General features: G+C 43.4%; 1 long non-coding RNA gene across 6 annotated transcripts in view; it reads left to right on the top strand.

Annotated features, from left to right (window-relative positions):
• Gm29899 overlaps positions 1–9606 on the top strand; it is a 34877-nt gene extending 25271 nt beyond the window's left edge. For all 6 annotated transcript variants that reach the window (XR_874384.1, XR_003951157.1, XR_383228.2 and 3 more), the window contains one exon: positions 9470–9606. This is a non-coding gene — a long non-coding RNA (predicted gene, 29899). The remainder of the gene's footprint in view (positions 1–9469) is intronic.
• The last annotated feature ends 5860 nt before the right edge of the window (positions 9607–15466 follow it).

A 15466-nucleotide genomic window follows, 5' to 3' on the forward strand; every position in this document is an offset into this window, starting at 1 on the left:
TCTCTCTCTCTCTCTCTCTCTCACACACACACACACACACACTGGTGCTAGTATCTCTCTCTCTCTCTCTCTCTCTCTCTCTCTCTCTCTCTCACACACACACACACACACACACACACACACACACACACACGCGCGCGCGCGCACACTGGTAGTAATATGTGAATAGCTTAGGGTGGTACACTAAGCATTCCAGGCTCCTAGCAGCCCTGCCAACAAAAGGAGGCAGACAGCAGTGACAAAGAGGAAGTATTAGAACTTCCCTGACCCAGGAGGGCCTTCCAGAAGCTTCCTCTCTGCCTCCTTCCTTCCCCAGCCCATGAGGTGTGGTTTCCGGAGCCTCACCAGGGTCTAGAATCAGTCTTTCCTATTCTATTCCCACCACTCCCTGTGCATGCTTTATAGCAACAGTGAGCAAGGGACTCCATGGCCCATCCCAGAGCTGACCAATTGGATAGTCTTGAGCTCCTAAGAGAGTCAAGGATTCCATCAGGGGTGAGACCTTGCTGCTCTCTGCATGATGAATGAACTGAAGGAGAACCTTGGAGAGTTAGACAGGAAGCCAGCTGTGCAGTTGTCTGGGCTCTTCCTGCCACAAAGCAAGAGTATTGCAGACAGTGGTCTTCCAGTGCATTCTCTGACCCACGGTTCCCCTATGCCAGCATTCCCTTCTCTATGGCCTCTTACATTGCAAGGTCTTAGATACTTTTGTTTTTAAGGGGAAAGGATGAAAGCCTTAAGACATTTGCAAGATCCTATTCTTGGCACTGTACCAAATTCTGGGGGAGGATGGCCCTGGAGACAGGGTGGGGTGAGTTCAAAACGTTTCTAACATGTTCTGGCTCTGGGCCCAACATTGTTGAAACTGCTCGGAGGAGACCCAGAACACTTGGATTTGGGGCTTTAAGACTATCTTTGTTTAGATGTTCAAATTTGTTTAAATAGTTTCTCAAGCAGAAACAAGGAAAGAACTTGAATAGAATTTTCCCCCCACAAAACAAATCTTTTCCCAAGCCTGGCCGACCAATTCACTCCAAGAGGGTATTCTTATCTTTATTGAGTGTTTATCCAAACAAGTAAAAGATGCAAGGTTCAGCTGAGATCTGTATCCTCTAGGTTTTTAACAGGAACTAGAGTTTATCGTTTTGTTTGCTGTTACATTTTAAGTCTTGCATGTATCTTATCTCTTCTTCTTTTTAATGGTCCTTTCTTGGGAAAAGGAGCAGGCTCAGTATAAAGTCTAGGCTAGCTTCAAGCTTGGAGTCTTCCTGCCTCATCCTTCCGAGTGCTGGAATTGCACCCTGACCTCCAGCCTGGCTTTTGACAGTCCTTCCCCTTACATATGTGTTTCTCAAGTACAGGCAAGAAGCTGGAGGCTCAGCTGCCTGAGGGAGCTGTAGGGAAGGGATTCTTTTCTTTCTTTTTAACAATTTATTTACTTTTTATTTCTTTTTACATGCATTGGTGTTTGGTCTACATGTATGTCTGTGTGAGATACCAGATCCTGGAGTTACAGACACTGTTGATCTGCCATGTAGGTATTGGAAATTGAACCTGGGTCCTCTGGAAGAGCAGTAAGTGCTCTTAACCACTGAGCCATCTCTCCAGTCCAAAAGCAGGGATTCTTAAACTTTTCCTCTTACAACCCTTTTCATTTGAGAAATTTTTACATGAATCTGGACATACAGGTATATAAAATAGTCATACACATCAACTATTTACTGATAATGAATCATAATTCATTTTAAAGTAATGCTTTGGTATTTTCATCATTTATTAAAGAAAAACAAATTTGCATGCTAATGAAATATGCTTATTTATTTATACGTAAAAAATTAAATCTTAGGTAAATATTTAATATTGTGGGACAGTATTTTTCATTATTTCTACATTTTAGAATTGATTGATTTTGACTTTATAATTCTAAGAATAAATAAATACTTAGCAGACAGTGACAAAGGTATATTGACAGCAATTTCAGAAATTGTTGGAAATTCATTACGTGTTTGTTCTTAGGAAAGTTAAGTCAGCAATTCAAAGAGCAATTTTTGAAGCCAAACATTTCAACATAATGAAACCCAGAGCTGTATGGATTTGACATTTACATGCTGAGAGGCATAATGGTCAGATAACACTGGAAGTCTTTGTCTTCTGAAGTGAGACGACTGTGTTGCTAGGAAAGCAGAGAACTATAGGAAAAGCTCTGTAGTTCAAAGCACACAACAGTCTTAGCTCTGAGCCCAGGCGCTTTGCTGGGTACTCCTTACTCTTGCCAGCACGACACATATCTTTTATTGTTGCTAAACACTGGGTGAGCGCCAGCTCAAGAAGTTTTGGTTTTAGATTTAAGAGCTGATGAGGCACGGAGCTGGGATGCCAGTGTAGGTGTCTGCTTCCAGCCTGCCAGTGTGATCTGCTACGGGTTTACCACCTGGGGTTCTGGTAGGGAAAAGACGCTGTTTCATAGTGTTTGTGGTTCTCATGATATAAATATCCCCACCATGGCTAGTCGCAAGCTGCCAACTTGATTGCACTGAACAAACTTGTTAAGAAATCTACCACATCTATTCTTTCTGGCATCAGTTGTCATCGTCAGCTCACCAAGATCGCCTTGTATGTACTAATGCCATCAAATACCCTGAGGAGCCTAGCACACTTGTTTTGTCACCTGACCCTCTGTTCTCCAGCAGTCATTCCCACAGAGGTCCATCCCAGAACAACCATTGGAGGAACCCAGCCAGGCACTACCCTGGAGGTTTACACGGTGTTTCTAACTCAACTTGCCCATAACCATTTCAAGGAGACACTACTGTTTTCCTTACTTCCTTAAAAATTAATTTAGAGGTCTGGAGAATTTAAATGGTTTGGTGAAGATCACACAGAATACAAGTGAAGTGTGTCTAGACTAAGGCTAGACCAGACTCTTGCACCTTGCAGGTGACCTTTAGAGAAGGCATTGAGAAGTTAATGAAGACTGGCAAGAAGCAGTTTTACACAAGTGCTATGGGACAGATGTTATTTTCCCTATATGATACCAAACGTTGGTTACCTGAACTGGTGATAGCAGACATTGTAAACATCAAGATATTGGCTGTGTTTACATTTTTTTAAATCTGAACTTTCCATGGGTGTGATGATGTACAACTTTAACCCCAGCACTTGGGAGGCAGAGTCAGGCAGATCTCAGAGTTTGAGGCCATCATGGTCTATAGAGTTCCAGGATAGTTAGGGCTACATAGAGAAACCCTATCTCATTAAAAGCCAAACCAAAATCAAAACCTAACCAAAACTCAAAATCAAACAAAATTTTAGACATTTTAATAAGGCAGTTCTGATGGAGAAACAGATGTCTAGAATTGAGTCCACAGTCTGCTACCAGAAGCTTCATCTCTGAAACAATGCCATTTTGAGTCTTTGGTCAAAAAAAAGATAACAATTTTTTTAAATTAATTAATTTTGAGACAAGGCTTCACTATGTAGCCCTGGCTGTCCTGGAATTCACTATGTAGACCACACTGACCTCAAACTCACAGAAATCCCTCTGCCTCTGCCTCCTCTGCCTCTGCCTCTGCCTCTGCCTCTGCCTCTGCCTCTGCCTCTGCCTCTGCCTCTGCCTCTGCCTCTGCCTCTGCCTCTGCCTCTGCCTCTGCCTCTGCCTCTGCCTCTGCCTCTGCCTCTGCCTCTGCCTCTGCCTCTGCCTCTGCCTCTGCCTCTGCCTCTGCCTCCTGACTGCTGGGATTAAAAGCATGCACCAGCATATCCAGCTTGTGATAATCAATTTTTGAAAAGTATTTTTAGATTTATTTATCTCATTTTATGTGTATATTTTGCCTGTATGTGCATACATGTGTGCCAGGGGCCTGTGGGAGCCCAGAAGGGGGAGTCTGGTTCACAGAAACTGGAGTTGGGGATGGTTCTAAAACCACAAGTGTTCTTCTCTGCTGAGCCACCTCCCCAGACCCTATAACTAATTTTTAAACAAAATTCATGGGCCTTAAAAGCATGTCTAGGAGCCAGGCAGTGGTGGCACATGCCTTTAATCCCAGCACTTGGGAGGCAGACAGATTTCTGAATTCGAGGCCAGCCTGATCTACAGAGTGAGTTCCAGGACTGCCAGGACTACACAGAGAAACCCTGTCTGGAAAAACCAAAAAAAAAAAAAAAAAAAGGAAGAAAGAAAAAGAAAAACAAACAAACAAACAAAAGTATGTCTAGGGGCTAGAGAGATAAGAAAAAGAAAGGAAAAGAGGGAGGGAGGGAGGGAGGGAGGGAGGGAGGGAGGGAGGGAGGGAGGGAGGGAGGGAGGGAGAGTGGCAAACAGGTGTGCTGGCCTGTGATTGAAATTCCAGTACTGAAAAGATAGACTCACTGGCAGCCAGCAAGGCTATGAACTCTAGGCCAGTGAGAGATCCTTTCCCAGGAGAGAGAGGTGGCAGGCAGGCACACATACAGTCACACACAGCCCCATACTTACCCCACACACTAAGAAAAGACAAGGAAGGAAAGGCATGCCTGTGGTCTACAATAGAGGTGTGGTGATGCATTCCTCTAGCCACAGAACTTGAGAGGCTAAAGATGGGAGATAAAGAGTTTGAGGCTAGCCCAGGCTATATAGCAAGACTTTGTTTGTTTGTTCAAAAACAAGGGTGGGGGAGTAAATGTGTCAACTAGTTGTTCCCACAGTGCTGAGAGGTCCTGAGTGGCTCATGAGCCTGGCACTCCTCCTGTCCCTCTGCAGTCTTTGCAGTTATTTCTCCTGTTTCTTTGGCTTTTTTATTTCTCCTGACTTTAAAGCTTCAACAGATGGACTAAACATCATTGCCCAGGCCCCTCTGAGGGTCCTCATCCAGCATGGGGTTGGGTGCGTTCAGAAACAGGCCCGAGGAAACCACAAGCAGGCTTAGGTTGAGAATTGCTGTGCACGAAATCAAATCCTCTTCATTCTGCTCTGACCAGAAAGAATGTTGAGAAAGAAGAGCCTGGCTCTGCTTCCCTGTGGATGTGATAAAGTCTGAGACTTGCAAAAAAGCTTAAGTAGTGCAACTTGTGTAAGAAGAATTCCTTGGGTGCACTTACTATAAACAAAGGGTCCTTGGCACGAACAGAGAACTGAACAGCTGCAGCTGCAAGAGATTTGCTTAGACAACCAAAACATTAAATACTCTTGGGGGAGAGAGGGGGAGGGGGAGGGGGGAGGGGGGAAGGGGAGAGGGAGAGAATGTCCATCTTCTTTCTACATCTCTGTAGCCCTTCTAGGACTAAGTGTGCCTATCTATGGCTGAAAGGAACACTAAGCATGACTGGATCTTCCCTTTATTTCTTTCAAGTTAAGTAAACACCAGGGTCTGAGGTTAAGTCACTAGACATAAATCAAATAAATAAAAAAGAGGACACTGGTGGGACTTGAGCTTCCCAGAGGATATTATACAAGCTAGTGGGAGTGACTGATGCAGTAAGAATTGCCTTTTAATGAGATTATTGTGGCTCCACATTGGAATCAGCTTACTTAATGTGGGAAAGCCTAGGGAAGCAACAACACAGCATCATGCATTTCTTGGTCGTCTTGCTCACCCTTATGGTACTGCAACTATCCAGACTCAGTTTCCTCAGGCATCACCATGAAGTCAACTAGACCTTGTTTCATGTCTCTGCAGAATTCAATTAATCATATGTTACTAAAATAACTGCTACATGCTCAAAGCATGAAATATGTAATTTCATCTTTTACAACAAATGTACAATTAACTGTGCTTATCTCTGCATAAAAGGAACTTTTAAAGCATGATGGCATTTTCCCTTTATTTCAAGTCAAGCAAACACAGAGGTCTAAGATTAAGATTACTAAACCATACTAGTAGATTTTACCCCAAATTTTACTAGTTTATACTAGAAGTACTATTGTTATTATTTTGGAACATGGAATTGTCAAATTATGACTTTTCAATTTCAAGAAAGTGTCTCCTGGGCCATCACGAACTCACTTTCATCCCACGCTGGACTCAAACTCTTAATTCTTGGGCCTCAGTTTCCCCAGTGCTGAAATTAAAGGCATGTGTCACCAATCTTCACAATCCGTTATCGTTTTTATTTTTAATAACAAGCATGTATCATCTCTGAAATAAAATCATCACTATGTCAAACATCTGGATGTAGAGGTAACGGTCTCAACATCAAATAATGACTAGTTGTTACAGTTAGAACAATACAAGTTAAAACTATAACATAATACTGTTTTGTGCCAACGATCCTGATTGCATGGCTGCAGGAGGATAAAGCAGCAACCACACCGAATGCTGGAGCAGACGCAGCAAGATTAAATCATTTACACATCACTGGAGGCTGCAAGGGGCACAGCCACTCAGGGGTGCGGGCAAGCACTGTTAATAAGTTAAACACACACTTGGTAAATGACCCAACAGCTCCAGTTATAGAAAAAGGGAGGCACTTATTTTCATATAAAAATCACACACAAATATTTGTAGCTCATTTATTCACAGCCATATCCTTCAACTGGTGAATGGATAGCTGTGACACACTGGTGCGGTGCAACACTTGGCTGCAAAAAAGTCAAATGTGCCATGCATATTTGCAACTCTGTGAATGAAAGCCAAAGGCATTATGCTAAGTGAAAGAAGCCAGTTGTCAAAAACTCTATGTTCCCTTTTATATGATGTGGAAAAAACAGCAGTGGCAGAGGGTTAGAGAACACAGTCTGATGGCAGACGGGGAAAGTGGAAGCCCTAGGGAAGTCATTGGGGATGGAACAGAGAGCTGTGTCTCTTGACTGTGGCGTTGCTCACACGTCTCTTAAGCAACTGTCACTCTCAGAGATCTGTGCATCAAAATGAGTATGATTGCATGTAAATCTAAAAATACCGTTTCAAAAAAGAAACATGCTATCAACATATATACTCAATTCATGTTTTCTCTTTAGAAATCTCTTCACAAGTGAGCTTTCATTCTGTCATGCTGGGGGTGGGGTCCAGGGCTGTGTGCATGCTAGGGAAGTTCTCATCGCCAGGCTCCTCACACCTCTGAACCTATCCCATGGCCTTGCTATGTCAGGTCAAGAGAAGCAGCTTTGAAACTGGCAGTCGCTCTACTGAAACCAGAAGGGTGATGGAACTGTGATATTCTTGTTTCCTGAGGGAAGTCTGGGAGTCCATAGTTACAGTTAGGAAAACTCTGTATAAGTGCAGATGGGTGAGGCAGAGGCCAATGCTTCATAAGGGAAGCCAGGCACTCATAAGCACACGCCATATTGTGGATGGCGTGTGCCAAGCCTTAATAGCAGCCAACTCTCCTTTCATACTGCAGGAACCAACCCCTTGCCTTGTTCAGTCATGTCTGCCTTAAGTTTCTCAACTTCTTCCATGTACAAACACTGGATAAACAGGTGTTTTACAGCCGGGGCAAGGTGCCTCTCCTGACAGGTTTCTGGACTGAACTCAGTGTATCTGCTTAAGCTCAAACACGTAACTCATAATGCTATGCTAGGCAGTACTAGAGTATCTGACGATACACTCCTCAGTTGTAAGCAGTGTAATGCTAACATCATTGTGCACACACACACACACATACATACAATGTATATATACAATAATAACATATTTTATTATTATTATTATTATTATTATTATTATACTGTAAAATTGCCTCAGGTTGCTTTTTTTAAAAAGTTTATGTAGAGAATAGAGGAGCAGTAAGAATGAAGCCAGAAGCCAGGCGTGGTGGAGCACGCCTTTAATCCCAGCACTTGGGAGGCAGAGGCAGGCAGGTTTCTGATTTCAAGGACAGCCTGGTCTACAGAGTGAGTTCCAGGACAGCCAGGGCTACACAGAGAAACCGTGTCTCAAAAAAAACTAAAAAAGAAAAAAAAGAAAAGAAAAGAATGAAGTCGGAACAAGAAAAAGGGGAGAGATAGAAGGGGACCAAAGTAACAATTCAGAAGCAAAGAAAAGGGAGATTGGGGGAGGGGACCCCTAGGTAACAATACAAAGGGCTGCAAAGCTGACTGAAACTGGAAGGCTAAACTTTTCTTTGTCAGATCCATTTTTTTCAGACTCTCTAAGGAAGAATCCTACTCTATACACTGTATTATTATTGAGTTCTATTGAAGAGTGGACCTAAGAAATTAGGTCTTGCAAATAAGAGGTACAGACAAGCTGCTCTGTGTAAACAAGCCTGGGTAATGATTATGGTAGACTAGATTGTCTTAATGAAGTGGCCATTTCACACAACCACTCACTCAAGGTCCAAGATAATGGGATCTACAGTTCCCAAGTGCCTCCTGTCCAGGGTCTACCTTTGCACTAGACCACCTCTTTCTTCCTGCCGGGAGCCTAGCAGTCTGGGAGCTCTTTTTCTGTTCCTTTGAGTCTGTAATTGTTAACCATGGCTGCCAAATGCTTCAAGTGCCACTAAAAGGAGGTCGTTGTCCCAAAGAGTCATGGTTCCTATGTATCAGCTACAGTCACTGACTAGCTGGGTGGCTCTGAGCGTGTCAACTGACCTTCCCACTAGGTTGCTGATGCAGATCTGTCTACAATGTTGGAATGAGTTATGTAAAATAATACACAGGAAAGTTTGCATTAGAATTCATTAACTTGCTTGGTAGTGGTGGCGCACACCTTTAATCTCAGCACTCAGGAGGCAGAGGCAGGTGGATCTTTGTTAGTTAGAGTCCAGCCTGGTCTACAGAGAAAGTTCTAGGACAGCCAGGGCTACACAGAGAGACCCTGAAAAGGGAAAAGAAATCACTAAACTCAGGGCTGGAGAGATAGTTCAGTAGTCAAGATCACTTACGGCTCTTGCAGAGGACAGGGCTTGGTTTCCCAGCACCCACATACATGGCAGCTCATGGTTCTTTGTAACCACAGTTCCAGGGGATACAATACTCTGTCTCTTCTGACTCTAAGAGCTCCAGAATTAAATGTGGTCCACATACACACATGGAGGCTAAACACTCATGCATATAAAATAAAAAAGTAAATAAGTCATAAATCACAAAGTCCTTTGCCAATGCAAGGGTTGTGACGATTTCATCAGCTTTTGGACGAGAATCTTTAGCACAGGTATGTCTAAGGTGAGACAGCGGCTGCTGGGATGCGCTGAAACACTTGGACGCTTAGAAAATGATTCACGTTGTCTACACGAATATCTATCAAATGTGCCCACCTACAATGTTTTGCCACTTTAACCTGCTTTCACATACATAACCTCCACTTCTTCCCAAACTCTGAAAGAGCAGAGACCATCTGACCCCACACTGACCCTGCCCTTTGTTCTTCATAATGTCACAGACTGGCCTCTGCCCTCTCTTCTCCCAGGCTGTACAATTAATATTCGAAATAGACATGTGGGGGTTTGAATATGCTTGGCTCGAGGGACATGGCACTATTAGGAAGTGTAGCCTTGTAATAGGAAGTGTGTCACGGTGGAGGTGTTAACTTTGAGGTCTCACATATAGGCTCAAGTCTGGCCACTGTGATCCAGAGCCTCCTCATGGCTGCCTGAGGAAGACAATCGCCTCCTGTTTGCCTTTGGAACAAGACGTAGAACTTGCAGCTCCTCCAGCACCATGTCTGACTGCACAGTGCCCTGCTTCCTGCCATGATGATAATGGACTGAACTTCTGAAACTGTAAGCCAGCACCAATGAAATGTTTTTTCTTTATAAGAATTGCCTTAGCTGGGCGTGGTAGCACACGCCTTTAATCCCAGCACTTGGGAGGCAGAGGCAGGGGGATTTCTGAGTTCGAGGCCAGCCTGGTCTACAGAGTGAGTTCCCGGACAGCCAGGCAATACAGAGAAACCCTGTCTCAAAACAAAACAAAACAAAACAAAACAAACAAACAAACAAACAAAAGAGTTGCTTTGGTCATGGTGTCTTTTCACAGCAATGGAAACCCTAACTAAGACAATAAATACATAGGGATGATGTCAAGCACTCATCCTGAACACTAGAGCAAGGGTGCCTTCAAGCTAGGGAGAGGCTGAAAACTCAGAATAAGTAGTGAGCAGCATCTGAACTCACAGAGACCAGGCCATGTGGACTTTGTGAAGAGGCCGGGGTCAGAATGAGATAGATATTGTGCCTCTATGACAGGACAGGTACATCGTGGCTGTGAGAGAAGAAGAGGTGAGAAACCCTGTGGAAAGTAAGTCTGAGGCCATCACTCACGCATCGGTTACTGGGCAGTTCTCTTGTGGAGAACTGGCAATGCCTCAGTGAATAAAACAGGCAGAATCCGGGTCTCCATGTATTTAGGACCTGGAGCCCTTGTTAAGTAACTGGGCATCAATGGAATGGAGACTAGGAAGTCAAAACATCATTTCCAGGGGAAGTCTGGAGACACAGTCGTGCCACAGATAACGGCGGAAGGCAGCGGAGGCTGGGCTGGGGAAGTGGTCCACTCAGCGTTCAGCACGAAGATGTGAGGGTCCAGATCTAGTCCAAGTTCTGCTCTCAGACGGAACACGTTCTACATTAAACTCCTGGGTTTGGCCATTTTTGGAGTTTTCCATTTTCTCAAAGCCTAGTTGAGTAGTCAGTCACCCATGGGATTGAATGTTCACTTACCTTAATGTTTAGGAGATTTTTTTCCTTTTAAATTAGTATGGGAAAGTTCACCAAAAATAATAATGGTCTTGAATATAAAATCTGTTTGTCAGGTCCATTTTCCTCATGAAGACCTATTATAAAAATTGAGGACTGGCATGAAGGCTCAGCAAAAAGCTTTTGCCAAAAAGCCTGATGACCTGAGTTCAGTGCCTGGATCACATATGGTAGAAGGAACTACCATCCACAAGTTGTCCTCTGATCTCCACACCCATACATGTAAATGCACACATACACATAAAAAATAAATGTAATGAAAATTTAAAATGGAAAGCCTAACAAAATTCATCTTAATTCAGCCAAGGAACTTTCTGGAGGTGATAAAATAGTGTGATTCAGGTAGCCTTACTTTCTGCTGACCTAACAATGCAGAGGTGGAGTGGAGAGAAATGGTGTATTGTTTTGACTGTGTCTAAAACCTCAAGCGTGCCCAGGAGAAGGAAAGCCTGTAGGGTGGGCAGGGCCCTAGAGGGATAATATCCAAGCATCACCACCGGTAGAGAATGCCCGTGGTTAGAAACTACTTAAACAGAGTGTATAAGTCCTCGATACGTGGGCACAGCTGATGCTGATTGGGGTGCGCTTCTTAGGAGGCCTGCAATGTTTAACTGCTTGACTCTCGTGTTACACAACTGTCTGGGATTCACTGAAAACCACGTTTCAGGTCTAGCTCGGGATTAGAGCTTTGTGGAGATATTTATCTATAGAGTGGCTCTATATCTCATCATAACCTTATTATGCTTATGGGTTTTGCTGTTTTTCTCCCACAATTTAAAGCTGACTAGAAGAAAAGAGTTGTGTTGAGGTGATTCTAGGTTGTGAAAAAATGACAGTTAAAAGTAGCCAACACAATGACTAAAACAGCCTTAGAACACAGCCCCTTTTCTATCACTGAGAAGGTGAGAACACACTACAGCCCAGGATAATCTCGACCATAGTCTTTCGGTAGGAAGAGATGTGCAGAGTGTATGACAGGAACATCCCCCTACCAGGAATGATACCATCTGTATCAGTGCAACCAAGCACTGTGGAGTTTCTGGTGCTTCAACGCCACTCTTCACTTAGTATTTTAGGTTGTGGTGCAATGTCTGATGCTCATGCTTGGACAAATTCTGAGAATTCTGAACTTTGCAATCATTCTGGATGGCTTACAACCCCGGTTCCTGCTGCCGGATTAATGAAGCATAGCTATGTTTATGTGTGAGGTCACTTTGGGGGCCATTCAGATTCTCATTTAGCTACTGCTAGCTGTTGGAGCCAGAGCAAGCCGCTTAAAATGTCAAAAATCTCAATTTTCTTATCTCATAAGATGTGATGAAGATCGCAAATTCATTGCAATGTCTATTGTGTAATAAATTTTTAACAAATTATGACAACATCACCAACAAATCTAGATTGCAGGCTTTTAAAGGGCATGGTGTCAGATTTCCTCAGGCTACAGAATTTAGATATTTAAAGACCTCTAATTTTAGGAGGTATGTCCAGTTGAGAAAGCATAATTCCAACTTCATGAAAATAGGGAACACAAGAACATTCCTTTAGCCGGGCAGTGGTGGCGCACGCCTTTAGTCCCCAGCACTTGAGGGCAGAGGCAGATGGATTTCTGAGTTCAAGGTCAGCCTGGTCTACAGAGTGAGTTCCAGGGCAGCCAGGGCTACACAGAGAAACCCTGTCTCAAAAAAAAAAACTAAACCAAATCAAACCAAAACCAAACCAAAACAAACAAAACAAAGAACATCCCTTTTACAGGCTGGGAGAATTGGAGGTGTAACTGATGCTCATGTTTTTGAAGGAGGTCACTGGCCAGATAGCTTGGGCTTAAATTTTGCTTTTCACTCTTGCTGAGTGGGTTCTTATAAGTCAGGTAATTCCTCCCCACTCCATTTCCTTATCTGAAAATGGAGCATGTTCACTGGATGAACAAAACAATGGAAAGAGTTCCCAGCCTGAACCCTCCTCGTTATAGACGGTTCAGTTAAGGCTTGCTATTGTTATTACTGGCTTCCAAAACATTGTTCTGACTCAAGAACCAATTTCTAGAGGAAGTGCCAGTGGCCAGCAGGTCACATGCAACAGCAACAGGTGATTCGATTTGGTGAGAAGCACGGCAAATATAACAAAAGAAAGCCAACATGGCTGCTTTCACTACCCAATGGGGACAGCTCACACTGATGTGACTTTTGGGTCACTTATCAGAAGTCCACCAGCCCTTATTTACAGAACACTGTGTTAGGCAGCTGTGAAGGACTTAAAGGAAGTAAGAAGTAGAACTTCCAAGAACCAGAGTCCGTGTGGACGACATAGAGACAGATACAACATAATTAAGTATAACTTGTCTGTGGGTCTGCCTGCTGGTTTTGGGTTTGTTTTTTTTTTTTTTTTTTTGCTTTTTTTTTTTCTTTAGCCCAAGTCCCATTTATTTCTAGTAACAATCAAGAATGTAACAAGAATGCGAAGAATCAGGGAGTGGATTATCCAGGAAAAAGTGTGGGAGTTAGGAAAGCCGCCTTAGTAGTATTTTTTTCCTATTCATGTCAGCAAGGATTTACTTAACAGCCCTGTGTACCAGGTCTGTGCTGTGAAAAATAAGATAAAGAGATACTATGTGCCTCTGACCATGCAGAGCCAGCAATGAATCATTTGTAAAGCTTTCCCTTGCCCTATGATCAGAGAAACAAGCATTCTTACATGGAGGCATAAGGTAGAGATAAGAGCACATGAGAGAGATGGGGGTGGGAGAGACAGAGAGACAGAGACAGAGTGGGTCAAAAGGGTACCATTATGTTACTACATTCCAAGCCCTGCAGCCTGTGGAAATGACAGACCTAACTAGAGGACTGGATAGTTTAGGTGAAAGGCTGAGGCAGATATGCACAAGTATTAGGCATGCAGAAAGAGCAGATTCTTCGTAACATCTGCAGGTGAGGATGGCAAGGAACAGCATCCACTGAGGTGTTCCAGATCCAGCTGTTTTTGTAAATGAGGTACTAGATAGAAACAGTCCAGTGTTCTGAGGATGTAAGGCTGGAAAGAACCGGATAGAACAGGTGAGATACAGAACTGAAGGACAGCATCAGCTTTCTGGGGAGGTGGGGAAGCTCCACCCAAGCCTGTAAGACAGAGGTATGTCATAGGTTTGCTTAAATTTTATGGACAGCACAGGTTCAGGGGTAGAGTGTATTAGTAAGGTGTGGGAATTTCTACATGTAAGAGTAGCTTAAGCCAGCAGGGGTGTGTTTTCTCTCATAGCGAAGGGGTGGTGTCAGGCAGTCAGTGACTGACTCAGATACTCTGCTCTCTGCAGTTAGACTTGGTCATGTTTTGCTCTCATAGAGACCATTTCACCATAGGAAGATGGTTGGTTGAGCACAGTACATTGCAATCGTGCTTAAGGATACAGGAGTGGGATATAAGCCTTTATCACATCAATTATAAATGTCCTTCCAGAGATCAACAGCCAGCTAGGTAGATACCATCTCCAATGGCCACCTTTGACTGTAAGAGAAGCTAAGCAAGCAATATGAAGCTTCTGAGTCCAAAGCAAAGAGGAGGAAGGCTGCTGGGAACGAATCTGAATGTCCACTATATCAGCTCTCTCTGTATTTAAAATCACAGGAAACCTACATGTTCGATAACACAGACGACAAGACTGCGAGACTCACAGTTTATACACTGTACATTTTACATCAAATACTATCTTACGAATGGTATTTCTTCGGCCCAACATAATTCTACTTGAGCCTCAGTCTGGGAAGACATGCTAGTTTGCCCAATTCTATTTTTTCACAGGCCAACACACCAGTCTTGAAATATAATGGATAATAAAGTTATGCGGAGAATCCCTGAATACTAGGCCACCCATAGAGTGTGCTTGTCTGACTTTGCATGGAGCAGATGCTCCTGGGCTACCCATGGACATTGCTCATCTGACGATGCACAGAACATGCTCTTGAGTACTCGCTTCTATCTGCACACTGAGGCACAGATGTGCTTTAACTTTCCTAAGCAAAATAACAGGAAGTAACGTCATTCTTGGGGTCATGGCACTCATAACAGAATGTGTCACTGGAGATCTATTGGGAAGGCGTCGTGTCTGATACAGACCCTAGCTCGAGATGGATAAAATAATCTCAATTCTCAAACGTTCTTCAGTCTACTGTAAGGACCCAACCCAAGAGGGCTAAACGCTTCTACATCCTTTACAACTTCAGTTTGAAAGGGGCCTCTGCCTCTTCAGCCAGCTGGGCAGGTCATGGAAATTCTATCCTTGCAAATGAAACTGTGGGTACCAGAAAAGCATTTTTTCCCTCTGACTAGTGAAACAGCTATGACAGAAATTTTCTTTTCCCCATGACACTTTAAAAATGACTCCTTTAAAAGTGACATTTTAAAGAAGCTTCTCTTTTGGTGCCATGGAGTTGCTTAAAAATAAATTAGAATAAAAGCTCTAAGGAATGTCTGTTTGAGCACAGCTGTGATTCGGGGAAACAAGACTGTTCATTTCAGCCATCTCTCCCCTGGAACTCCTTCTTGGTCCTCAGATTACATGGGAATCAAAACTAGTGCTATCTTTATTTTCAAAGCCAGTTGGCCTGTTTTGCTGGCAAATACATGTTATGCTAGAGCCTTGCATTTATGCTTCATTTTCAGAACCAAATTGTGATGGTGAGCCTGTAAGGTCGAGGATCAGGTCATGACAGCTAGGGTAAGCTTTCGGGAATATTGCATGAATGAATGAGAGACTGATGAAAACCGGAGAACAGTAGTGGGTGGGTTGCTAAGCAGCTTGGTAAAGAGGATTACAAATTAGGTCTGATTAGTAGAAAAGGTGGCAGAGAAGAATGTT

The sequence above is a fragment of the Mus musculus genome, chromosome 14 (genome assembly GCF_000001635.26).
Source record: "Mus musculus strain C57BL/6J chromosome 14, GRCm38.p6 C57BL/6J".
NCBI classification, from domain to species: Eukaryota; Metazoa; Chordata; class Mammalia; order Rodentia; family Muridae; genus Mus; species Mus musculus.